This window comes from Passer domesticus, chromosome 3 (genome assembly GCF_036417665.1).
Source record: "Passer domesticus isolate bPasDom1 chromosome 3, bPasDom1.hap1, whole genome shotgun sequence".
Lineage (NCBI taxonomy): Eukaryota > Metazoa > Chordata > Aves > Passeriformes > Passeridae > Passer > Passer domesticus.
This window is the reverse complement of record NC_087476.1, coordinates 106,572,746-106,586,066: the sequence shown is the minus strand read 5'-3', so window position 1 is coordinate 106,586,066 and position 13,321 is coordinate 106,572,746. Positions and strand designations below refer to the sequence as shown.

Here is a 13,321-nt window from a genome sequence, read left to right as displayed (position 1 = left end):
CTTTTAAGGATTCCAACAATCCCTTTTCACCAATAAGGAATGATTACTAATAGATAAAAGAGAAAAAACCAACACTTTATTAATAAATAGAACACTGATACATGATAGTTTTGTGTCTGAGACTTAACACAAGACAGACCTCTGTTGATCGTCAGCCAAACAGTGTGTTTAATTTTTCAGGGCTTGCTTTATAGGCAATTAAAAGCTCTCTGCTCTAGTCATCCATTGGTCTAATCCTCACACCTCCCAGACTCTGAACCAGTCATATGCATGTATTTTAGGAGAGTTGTTATAGATTGAGTCAGCCCAGAGGCTGGTGTATGGAACTGGGGTGGGTTTCTTATTTATAACCAGATTAATGTTCAGTACAAATCAGCTTGTATTGCAACAGAACACCACCAGGCAAGAAAGTGAAAAAAATAAATAACTGCTAGATATCCAACTGGTAACCCAAAAACCCCTACTGAAGCAATGAGACCAAAGTGTCAGGAACAAATGTTTGCAATATGAGACCAGAAAGTGATGGGCCTTGGCTTGTAGGATGAAAGGGACAAGATGGCACCAGATCCCTCTGGGGAAGGCAGGAGCTTCACAGAGCAGTTCCAGCAGCAGACAAATGCCCAACAGCTCATCCAGCATCAACCTCCTCTCCATGGAAAGGCACAGCAGAGTGGCCATAGAAGGCAAAGCAGTTGGGCTGGAGAACTTGGGGGTTTCTGTACATTTAATTACATGTTCCTGCTCATAGATTTGTCAGTCAAGTTACATACTGAAACTATCAGTAGGCCAGCCAACAGCTGACCAGTCAAATTAACAAACAATTTCCACTTTGATTAACCAACAATTTTTTATTCCATCAGAAAGACAATGACTTGACCAATTTCTACCTTTTGGAGTTAGATGTTTGACTGGAACTTTTTTTAAAGTCTTTTAAAAAGACTCATCCTGGACAGTCTGAGCAGGATTTGCCCATTTTGGGTACCACTTGCTTTGTCACTTGTACCAGAAACAATGAGTTGTGGCAGAAATAAGTGCACAGAATTGCTGCCAGCTCCCAAACAAAGGTGTTACCTTTTTACAAAATACCACTTGAATGCAGTCTGCAATTTTTCCATCGGCATGTAATAAGAAAAAGCAAAGTACTTTCTTTAAAGTCCATTCTGTACTCCCACCTTAGACAGTCAAATTTGCCTAATTAATGTTGCTGGTCTATGATTTTGGGCTTTTCCTTCAAGAATAACATTCTTTGTAACATTTTCTCAAAGAAACAGAGCAAAACAACAATACAGCCTGATCTCACATGCAGACTGGAAATGGATTTCTATAAAGTAGAGAGTTTCTTAAAGGTCCACGTGTAATACCTTATAAAAAATAATGAACCAGGTAATCTGCATAATTGCAAGCACTTTGCCCACAACAGTAATTTTCAGTTTTTAATGCCTGAGCAGCAATGCAGAGATTGCTAAAAACCTCTGTGACACTGCTGGGCAGGAAGAACCAGCTCTTCTAGAGCTGCAAAAAAAAGGTTATACTAATTACATTTTTTTTTTCTGCTGTATTTTTCACATGGCCTTTTTCCATTAATCTTCTCTCATTCTACTTCTGCAAAGAGGTAACAGAAAACCTACTTTGTTCTTAGATATTAGATGACTCCTGGAGACTTATTACTGCCCATTCTTATGCCCTAAATACATATCCAAGCTAGCAGTCTCACTGGGCTGCAAAACAAACAAGAAGAAAACCCCAAACGGAAGTGTAAGAGAAGAGATTTTTGGAATTCATTAGAACCTTGTTCACCTAAGCTAAAAAAAAGTCCATATGGCACTGTTTGCCATTTCTTCAGGAAAATCCTCCTCAGTTCCTTCCCTTTCTCCTAATTCATGGGAGACCTGCCTCCCCCAGACAGGCCCGTCAAACTGATTCCTGCTCACTTGTTTCTAACTTCTGCTAGCCATTTGAAACTGCATCTGTTCATTCTAGTTCACTGGAAGAGGTCTGTTTTTCCAGCATGAAGCGATGCAAGGCAGAGTTACTGCATCTGAGTTAGGGCTTTAATGCACTTGGCTAAGATACATAAATGAACTGCAGAAAGAACAAAAATAACATATTCTATGACATCTGCTGGCTGCCCTCGTCAGCCAACTCATGATAAGCAGTCATCACAAACATGTTTGCAGGAGGACAGGAGGAAAGTAAACATTTACCCATTCTGTATTTCTGCTCCATTGCTTTCTGATGAAAAACCATCACCTCTAAGTGAATTGTTGCTCATCAGCTTGCAAGGATATACCTGGAAATCTTTAAATGTTTTATATTCTGATTTTGCATAACCTCCACATGTGCCAGAGCTGAAACTTTGCCGGTTTTAGAGACATCAGCTTTAAAACTGATCAGATTTTTGAAAAGCTCTTCATTGTTGCATACTAAGCCATGGAATATTTTGTGCTATTTAAAACATCCTACCAAAAGAAGACTAAGAAAATACTTAGAAAGATAATTTACACCATTACTCTTTGGCCATGCGGAAAAGAAAGGTGAGCTGACCCTCTCAAAAAACTCAAACTTTAAACATCTAGACAGAGTCCACCATACCTGTAAGCCACAAATGCACCCAAGGTACTTAGAGCAACAGATTTCAATGAAAATATTCTTAGGAGGAAAGAAACAAGAGTTTAAGTTGTCCCACCTGCCACTGTTAGTGACTTTCTTTGAAATACACTCTCCATCACCCCTTCAAAAGTTTGTGCCAATATACAGTTGCCAGTTTCCTTCCTCAACCTGTAAAATATTTACATTTTATCCCTTTCTGTATTTGACTAATTTTCCTGCACTTTAGGTCAGGGATTTTTAAAAGCAAGCCACTCATAGTCCATGTAGAACTTGCTTACACTCTCCAATGTCCTCCATTTTCATTACTTGAACTGGTTCCTATTTGTGTTCAGTAGAGGACCAGCTTTATCTCTTTTTTATTAAAATTGTTTTTGCTCTTTAGCTATGGCAGTTTTGAAAAAGTTACAATATTTTCCCCAAGGAGGAACTTCTACAATATACTGCCAGATTGTTGGCCCTGAACTAGGCAGAAATTCAAAGCTTTAGAGCAATCCAAGGCCCATTCCGTGACTTTTCCATACTTTTCTGTAATGATATCTTTTCCGTTTAACTTTGTCACTAACAGACTTAATTTTTGTACTTCTTGCAGTATTTTCTCCTATAGAAATGCATTTCTCATAAAAATCATTAGCAAACAATTCTGAGCGGCTTTCTCTTTCCTGGTTCTTTGCCATCACTTCCTGCTCCTTGCAAAGACTTGTAATAAATTTCTATATTTCCATTCTCATGTGACACCACACAAATCTAAGTGACCTCCAGACAAATGTGAGCTTTGTTCAAGCATGAAAGGAAGTGCCAGTGTATTCTGGACGCACCTCACTTTCATAATCCAGACTATATTTGCACCTCCATTTCCCATTAATGTGTCATCCTACTATCACATCCCCCAAATTCCACCTTGGCTGCACAAAGCCATGACCAACTCAGTTCTCATTGTGGCAGCAGAAGTTAAAGGGTTACTGATATTACTCATACATGCATATACAGACCACATTTATCTGCCATATCAATCTACAGGCTTTGTCAGAATGAAGAAAATCTGTCTTGTAAAATGAAATTTATAAAATAAGGGATGCATCTCACACTTTTACTTCCTTTCCAAACCCTCCCACCAAAATATACTCTGATCCAGGAAAAGTCAGCTTTTTTTTTTTTTTTGTGTCCCCAAAATGAGCAGTTTGTTTGTTGCCAAGGTAAATGTTAATCATTAGCACTTCATTCATGGGTCTATTTACCATCTAAACAGGAGATGGCTTCAAACCATGCCCAAGGGAAATTAGATTTCTAAAAATTAGGATGCTTGTTTTAGAATCTAAATTAAGCTGTTAGGTCACAAGAAAAATCTTGGCTGGGGGAAGATCTGGATCTACATGAGAGTTTCAGAGAACATCTGTGTATGTCAGGAAATATGTATCCCTTAACCTAGCTGTCAACACTCCATCTAGTAGGAAGGTTTTTTTTGAAGAATGACCTTGCATCTCTTTAATAATAGCTGTATCATAGAGTGAGGAAGAAAGGGGAGCAGGTATCTCAGAGCTGGCAGTGCAAGTGGAACAGTACAGTTTTTCTTTATGAAATCCAAGCATGGGCATCACTTTTTTCTAGGCTAAAAGCCAGGAACAGAAAAGCAGATTTCTTCTTGCATTTCTCTCTGGAACTAAGGGTGAGCTGGGACCAAGTGACAGGAATGTCACTCCACCTCCACAGTTGCAGCAACACCCCAAAGCAGAGCCGTTCATGCTGCCTAGGTCAGTGCACCTGTATTCAGCAGGTATGCAGGAAAGAGGAAGAGAGAGTATGGGTTGAGGAAGACAGTCTCAGGAGACCTGACGGCAGTATGAGCAATGGAATCAGAGGCTGAACTGAAAAACCTTCCTGCAGGATCAGACCAGAAGCCACTGAGATACCTGAAGCAAAATTTAATAAGGGAACTTCCTTGTCAAGAGAAATCAGCATCTTGAGCATTTAATAAAAAACTTTCCTGATTATTGCTTCTTTTGCCCTCACCAAACTGTGGCAATGACCTGTAACAATCTGAAATAAGGTCACTTCTTTTTCCTGATGGACAGGCTTATCATTCCAACTCTTAGCCTCCACAAATTTATTGTCCTTGATGTGTCTTGGCCTCTAGAACACTGCAGCCTTTGCCAATAAGAATTACAGAAAAAAAGAACATAGCCAGTCTCTGAAGCAATACTTAAGAAGGGAAGACACAACACTTCATTTGAGGAGTATTTTGGCTTTTGCTTTTCTTATAATAGCAACTTTTTTTAAACAGTATCTCCCATCAAACAGTAATAACTCTAACTAAAAATCACAAAAAACCACTCTTGAACAAGAAGTCAGGTAGATTCAAAATCCTGTACATTTCATCAGCAGAGATAAGTGTGAAAAACTATTGCTGGAGCACAGATTGTTTATGCTGCAACTCAGAGAAGGATGATTTTGAGATGTTTACACCCACAGCAATATTTGGACTGTAACTCAATGGGGTAGGATTGTTTTTTACATCGTTACTTCCAAAGAAAGTTTCTGGCTATAGAGCTGGAGTCAATTTCATGGCAGGGGAGGGGTTTATGACTCATTCAATGAAGATAAGGATGACACTAGTTTTCCCTCCTTTTCTCAAACTTCTTTATCCACTGCCTCACTTCATGACTCATTTAATATCAAGTGCAAATATAATAAGAAATATAGTTGTGTTTCATAGTTGCCTTTAATGCCATTAGAAAATGGGAAAAATCTGGACTACTAATTAGATTATTTATGTGGTTATACAGAAATTGTGCCCAAATTTCAGTGCTTGCTACATTTGCAATAGTATGACTTGTAAAAACAAGTTCAACCCCAGTTTAGGCACAAAACCAGTTGTTGCATAAAAGCATGTTTTATTCATGGAGAGAGCACCGGTATTCCATTCATTCTATGCTCAGTTTTTCAAGGCTTAATTAGCACTGCTGGCTCTGAGGGAAATGGTAAAAAGCACTATCTTGAAAGAAGCCTTATTTTCAGGCCTGGTGATGACTGATTTATGTTTGTGAACCTTGCCATTTATCCTGGCTTGTGGGTCCATGCACAAGGCTGTCATGAGCCTTCAAAGACAGACTTGTCCCTAGAGCACCACATAGGAGATTCAAAAGAGGGGTGTAAGAGCACAAGGGGCCAGAACACACTGTTCCCTCAGGCTGTTTCCTACAGACTGCTCCAACCCACGTGGAGAGAGTGCAGCACTAACTCGTTTAAGGCACTTGAGCACGTACCCAGCTCCTGGTTTTGCAGCATTTGCTCCTTGTAACACAATGCAGGAGCTCAGCATGACTGAGCAGCAGAACCCTTACATCCAACCAACAAGAGACACAAAAAGACAGTAAGTTAAAAATTACAGAAAATGAAGGGCAGTGGTAGGTATGCCCATAATGCAGTAAAGCAAGCAAAAGAAACGGCTGTGAAACTTTAAACAACCTGTCAGGTTTTGGTCAAACACTAAAAGCCAAGGATGTACCTCTGAACTCCTAATGGAAAAAAAAAAAATCAGTCACTAATTGTTCTCCAAAACAAATTTAAACTTAAATCAAGACTGAGGAACTTTCACAATTTGCTTTCTGGGCTGCTATTTCAAGCCAAACTCTGCACATGCAAAGAAGCAACCCTTTGCTTTCTTTAACATCTACACTTCCTAGAGTTTCATTTCCCCACAGGGCCTCCCACATCACAGTAGCTCACAGCAAAGAATGGAAAGTCTCAGCACAAAAACACAGGAACATACAGCCACGCTTTCTTTAATGGTGGGCTATGACACAAACAAAAATTGTTGCCAGGAAATGGCTCTTCAGATTGCATTTACTACGCTACACACTTCATTTCTCTCTATTATAGAAATATTCTTCAGCTAACCTACCACTAAGTGTCTTGTTTGCTTGTTCACTGACAACCAGAGTACTTGCATTAACGTTCACCCTGGGTTTTATTCACAGCCTACCCTTTTCACACCATTTCTGCTCTTGCAATTAATCTCGCAAGACGAATTCCGTGAAATTATCAATGACATTTATAATGTTTAAACAAGAGAGAAAAAGTGCCTTGATGCTTCTGTGTCTGTTTGTATTTTTGCAGCTTCAATGGAAAATCTACAACAGGCTTTGTTTGCTAATTACTTTAATTTGCAGCTTGGAGAGAAGAAGGGTTAGTACCTATCAGATGAGCTTTACTCTAAAGATGAAAAGAGTCACATGGGAATCAGGTCATCAGGCCCTAGAAGAATGATTTTCCTACTTTTTATGAATCAGGCAACTGTTCATCCATAAATTCCATTTCCAGAACAAGAGGAACAGATGCATGTCCCAACCTCTACCTGCAAAGGAAAATACTGGCTCACTATCACTGCCCCTCACTTGCTTTTGAAAAGTAGTTTACACCAGAAATAGTTTCAAAATGCAAAGCAAACAATTATTTTCTAGCACCCTCTTCTTTCAGTGACTTGTGCTGCCTGTGTTTCCCATGCTATTTGATTTCTGTATGCTGTCATCTAGGAATCTGTGTGGTCTTATTATTATATTTGGCAGGTGCTATTTATAATAAATGTATTTATTATATAATAAAATATAATTATAAATGTATAAAAACTATTATATAATAATTTATAGAAATGTATTATATGTCATTATTCCTGCTAAACCTCAGGTCTCCAGGCAACTGTTGTTAACCAGTCACGTAGTGCCCATACCTCAGTTTTAGCTAATTAACACTTTGTAGTGAGAAACTAGATTCATTGATGCTAAGAAAAGAATAACTGGATTTTACTAGTGACATATTAACAAGCTCTCTACTGCTCCCATACCAGCCACTGCCATGGGTTCTTTTTTCATATTAACAGCTAAATGTTCACAGAAAGAATGCTGAATGCATTCACTGTAGGTTAATGGGGCAGCTTCAACACCTCTCAAGTTATATGCCAGGTGCTCCAGTCCACCCCAAGGCACAGAGAGAGAGCAGAATGGACAACACTGCTCCTCTACTGTGTCCCTCACCCAGGTCACCTGGGTCTCGCATTCAGCTCCACTTCATGGTGGGCAGTGGTAATTTGTGGGCTCTAGGGAAATGCAGAGACCTCAAGTAATGAGCTGCAGCATAAATATCTCTCACTTCAAATCAAACAAAAAAAGTAATTAACAGCAATCTAGCAAACTAAGCACAAAGTGAATGCAGAACTGTTCCATCAGAGGAAACTTTGCTGCAACTTGGAAATTTTTTTCTACTTCCTTTTAAAGCTGTAATCCTGAAGTGCAAATATAACCTTGCCAGAGACAGTGAGGGGAGAGGCAACAGAGTGCAGAGTACAAGGCCCCCTCACACTCGACAGACAGATGGGAATAGTCTAGTACCTTATTAAAAAAAAAACCCAGTACTTCTGTTTTCAGTACATCAGAGAAGAGGAAATAATTGGATCTCTTTTTTTTCCATTTCACTTTCTTTAAAGTAGTCAATAATCTAAATTTAGGATAAGAAGCAAAGAGGAAGAAAAGGACAAAAACTGAAAGCACATGCTGCTTTTGGACATGGAAGTTATTCCAAGTAAACCCTGGAACTGTGCATTAGATTATGCACTGCCTTCTTAACGCAATATTGTGTAGCAATTTAAGTTGGCCAGCAGAATACTTCAGTCTGTTACTGTGTCTGCTGGACTCTCCCCTTCTCTTTGCTTTTCCAGTTCCTGAAAAATCTGCTAAAAGATACCAGCCAGGAGCTCAGGTGCCTTAGGTCTGGTCTGTCTCCCAGCCAGGAGCACAAACCCAGGCACTGTGCTCGCTGAGCTGCTGGATAGTTCAGTCTCCTCTGCCACCCAGAGGCTTCGTGCCCATCCTGCAACCTGACCATGGCTTCTCCTCCAGGTGGAACTGAGCAGAGCTATTAACTTATTTTCTCTGGACCCAAAAGTCAACTCAATGGAGTACAATGACAGCAGAAAGCCAAACCCTTGTACTCTTGGAGCACAAAAAGCACTTCTGAAGGGTTTCTGATGCTCTTCAACCAAAACAAAGCTTTCCTCAAAGCCCATCAAGTGACGAGTTCCACCTCATAATCAATATGAAAATCTAGTTAAAGTCTGAGGGTATAAGAATAGCTTTGAGCATAACCACCAAGACTCTTCCATATCACCACCGTGTGGTTTTTCAATAGCAGCAAGCTACAGAAATACTTAACACTGATACCAAACCTAAATGTTTTCTTGAAGGGTTTTGTGATTTGTTTGGCTTTTTGTTGGGTTTGGGGTTTTTTTTCCATGAAAAATTCTGGAAGGTGTTGCTTGCACCCAAAAGTGGCTTGCAGTCTGTCAGATTCTTGAGCTTTTGGTTTTCTTCCCTACAAGAAGTTTGCCAACCAGTAAATAAAGGCAGCACCTTTGTCCCAGACTTGTACTACACTCTGACTGTCTGAAGTAAGGCTCTACAGACATATGCCCTATCAGTTTTGGGGTTTTTTGATTGTGTTTTATTCTTTTGGATAGCTCTCAGATCACAACAGATGATCCTCTAATGTCAGGAAAGTGCTTTTGCAAGTAGAAAAACTCCAGCTATAAATAACCAATTGTTAGCACCACCAGTACCAATGACCCTGATTTATGTAGTACCAATGACCCTGATTTATGTAGTTTGTTTGAGAAACATTCCTTGTGGCAGAAAACAGTAATCTGGTCTGTACATTTAAAGCATATATTCCAGGAGCTTTAAACTCACAATTTAAACGCTCTTTTTTAAGTTCCATCCCTCCTATCCCCCCCTCCAAATAAAACCCATCATTCCTAAAATGCTGTCAATAAAGCCTTGTATTCTTGACCTTCCACATTGTAATTCTGAATGTTTTATGCTAATGAAGTATCTGCACTGATACAGATATAAACACAGTTTAATAGACCTAGAGGGCCCTTGCAAATGGAAGTGGGGAAAAAGGCTCCACTCTAAATTAGCATGTTGCAAATTATAAGATTAAAATGCATGTGTAATGCTGAAAATTGCCTTACTGCTTCATGAATGAAGAGTCAATCTACCTAAACCCTAAGGAGTAGCAAAGAGATGGGAGAAACAAAGGCCCGGCAATTTTGTTGAGCACAATCTATGCTGGCTCTTAAATCTGCAAGTAATGAACTGCTACAATTCACAAAGAATGAGGCAGAGCTAGCACATAAAGTTGTCTGCCACAATCTAATCCATATACGTATTCCAAGTCAGAAAGAAATTTCACTAGATATTGCTGAATTTTGTAACTATATAAAACAGCTACTTTTCTACTGCAAACTAACTCTTTTTAAGGGACTTAAGGAAAACAATCAAGCCCTGTCAGGTGTTATACAATTTTTTGGTGCCTTGTAAATACTGTATTTTCAAGGCAGGTCTACATTCCAGTTATGCACACCTATCAGTTGCATTTGCAAACAAATCAAGTTCCAACAGAAGAAACTTAGGTGGCACTAAGTAGCCATAATACACATATAACCTCATGCTTTCCAGGTGTGTAATCTCTATAGCCATGTTTAGCAGGCAAGCATACGGTTATTCAAAAATAGTTTAAATTCAGTGTGTGGTCAATTGCTCAACTTTATGCACACATGACACTGTAACGATGTTCCCATATCTGTGGATGCAAATAAAGTGCAAGAGGACTTAATTTCTTTTTCCTCTTTTCCATGCATCACCCATTTCTAATTTTAACTACTTTCAGAAGGTAAAAGCTATGGGCTCCAGGAGCAAGAATACTAAAGGCCAAGAAGATGGCCCCCCTTGTGCTGATGACACACACTGTTTAGGGCAGTGCTGTTTTAAGAAAATTATTATGTTGGACATATCCAAGCACCAAAAAATCTCTTATGTGTAACTGGTGTATTAGGAGCTATAAGACAGTGCATTTCAGGACAGTGACCATAGCTGTTCTGTGTTTCAGAAGGCCTCAGTTTCTTTAGCAAAGTAAGTTTAATACTGTGAGATAAAGCCAGCTTAATTGCAGCTGTCATTGGGCCAGTATTAAAACTTTCTCTATACTAAGATGAACACATTAGACCCAAGCTATTTATTCAAAGTCTAAATGAAAACAAACAGCTTTTAATTTCTCTTACAGTGAATACAGCTTTGTTTCTGTGAAGATTTCCTGGCCACTCTACAACCAGACTACTGGGTAACAGAAGCATTTTTGCAATAGGCCCCCTTTCATTGATGAGGTCACTTTGTCACAGTGAGCAAATACAGCTTTATATCACCTTTGATTTTCATTCCCTTTCCCAGTGACAGCAAACAGAGATCTGTTCCTGACACCACTAACATCCTCAGCAACCTGCCCACTTCCTGAGTTGTGCCAGTGCTCCATAGTTATCCCCCTCCCTTCTCCAGGTCATGGCACAGGGACACATGGTGAGGATTTTTTGCAGGTTGGCAAGGACAATTCCCTCAGATATCTTCCTTTTCAAATTCTAAGAGGGGTTTATGTGTTCCCCCTACTGGCCACAGTAGCAAAACCAGAAATCAAATCCACTCATTTAGACCACATAGAAAAATTCATTTCTTCTCTGTAACAAGTTAAAAGTAGTTTCTATAGAGACCACATTGGTCACATTGGTTAAATTCTATAAAAATAGTTTAGTTAAAAGTTTCCTCCACTTTCACCCTGATGGGACCATCTCTTTTTTTCAGCCTTTTTTGCCTTCACAGCCTTTGACTCAGAAAGATCAACACATACCTTACCTCACATACTATTACCTCTACTTTCTCTTCAGGATAAATACAGATATAGTGCCATCTTATTGCAAAAGCTCCATACCTTCTCGATGGTTTCTCGTGGGCAGCTCCTCACAGTACTGACTCCTTCTTCCTTACAGCACAACCAACAAACTCCATCTAACTCCTCAGCCAGCCAGCCAACCTACTCTTTTACAATACCCATCCTAGTTGGATCTAGCTGTGGCCTATTAAGGGCAGGCCTGTTCTTAATTCTTGATAATTAGCACAGCTGTAACTCCTTAGGGGTAAATTACCTTCATCACCATCTCTATTCTCCTACATTCCATCCATCCACATCTGGACAGCAGAGGTAGTTGAGGTTTTTTTAAAGAAAAAAAAAAAAACCACAGGCTTTTCATCTGTGGCCTTTGTTGGTATTGCTCACTGGTATTACACCTTTAAGTAAAGACATGGGCACCTTCGAGAAACAGTGTTCAATATATTTTACACTCTCTCATGACACCTTCAGGTTCACATTTCACCATTTCTGTGTTAAATGCAGGTCCAAGCTGACAGTGTCCCTTGCATCTGGTGTTCAATGGTCTGTTTGTGATGTTAATTTCCTCTGGATGCAGAGTTGGACTTTTTGAGCAAACTGTGCCCCTCGAACCAGGAGGCTTTTTTAAAACTTGTACATGATTTTATGAAGACACGGGGTGGGTGAGGGCTTTGTCTGGTTTTTGTACTAAGGAGGTTCCTGCAATATTGACATTGAAGTTGGAATGTCCAATGATATGGGTGTGACTGTTCTCAGGGATGAATCTTGCTCCCAGCAGTCTGCAGCGTGGTAGCAGAGGACATGACAGAGCAGAGTGTGAGGGACAGGGGGACAGGAACAGTGAGGTATTTCATGCTGGCAGCTGAGTTTGGTGGTGCTGATGTTCTCAGAGCCAAAGCAGATTTTATTTGGTTCTGGAGCACTGGAACAGGATCCAAATGGTATAAAGCATCTATTTGTCCTTAGGCTGAAAAATATTGCTGTGCAGCACTTTTTCCCTTGCACCTGCAGTTCACTGTGGGAAAGATTTATTGTAGTGAGCAAATGTTGTGGGTAGTGCAGTGAAAAGCAGAAGAGTTCCTGGTAAGATCAGCTTGGAGAGGGTGACTGCCAGCCAAAACTTTGCTGTGTTCTGGTGCGATGCTGCTGCAGGAAGAAAGAGCGTGAGGTGCAAAGCCTTGACAAGAGTGGTGGGAAATGGGAGGTGAGGAAGGGTTGGGCTAAGGATGGATTTAAACTGGGCTGGGTGTTAGTGTGGGAAGAGACACTTGTCATCCAGACTGTCAAAATGAAGACCTGTAAAATCCTAGCTCTGTGTTGTGTTTAATGTGTTTTTACTTCATATTTACGTCATCACAAAAAGCAAGGAAAATGTGACTGGTTTCCACTATTACAATGTGAAGGTTTTTTAAAGGCTGGTGTATTTATGTTCTTTTTCCACTCCAAGCTTGCCTTTTTCCCCTCCTTTTTCAAAGTCTGCTGCACTGAGTGTCCCAGGGAGGGCTGGATTTTTGAGCAGGGGTCTTAGGAGCCTTGCCTTGCCTGCTCCTCCTAGGACTCTCCTTGTCTTGCCTGCCTCTAACTTGCTCTGCCACGCAAAGCCAGCCCTTTCCTTGCCTTCCCTGCTACCCATCTCATGTTACCTCGCATGCCCCACCTTGACCTGCCTACTTTCTTCTCTAGCCTTGCTTTGCTTTTCTCGTCCCTTCCCTTGCCTTTCCTATTTGACTGCAGGAGGAAAAATCCAAGGTTATGATGGAATAATTGTAATTTTTGCTCTTACAGGCACATTGGAATGATTTTCACTTGCAAGTATTAGAATACTTGTGATATCACACATACACAAAATCGCCAAAAATAATGAAAAAGTACATAAATGGAGATAGGACAATAGTTGAAATGACTGTGAAAGAGATGTAATTTTGCACTGTACTCTGGGAGCAGGTGA

General features: G+C 40.0%; 1 long non-coding RNA gene across 2 annotated transcripts in view; it reads right to left on the bottom strand.

The window, feature by feature from the left end:
- Positions 1-11,491, bottom strand: part of LOC135297393 (uncharacterized) — a 53,959-nt gene extending 42,468 nt beyond the window's left edge. For both annotated transcript variants that reach the window (XR_010359401.1, XR_010359402.1), the window contains exon 1: positions 11,416-11,491. This is a non-coding gene — a long non-coding RNA (uncharacterized LOC135297393). The remainder of the gene's footprint in view (positions 1-11,415) is intronic.
- Between the last annotated feature and the right edge of the window lie 1,830 nt (positions 11,492-13,321).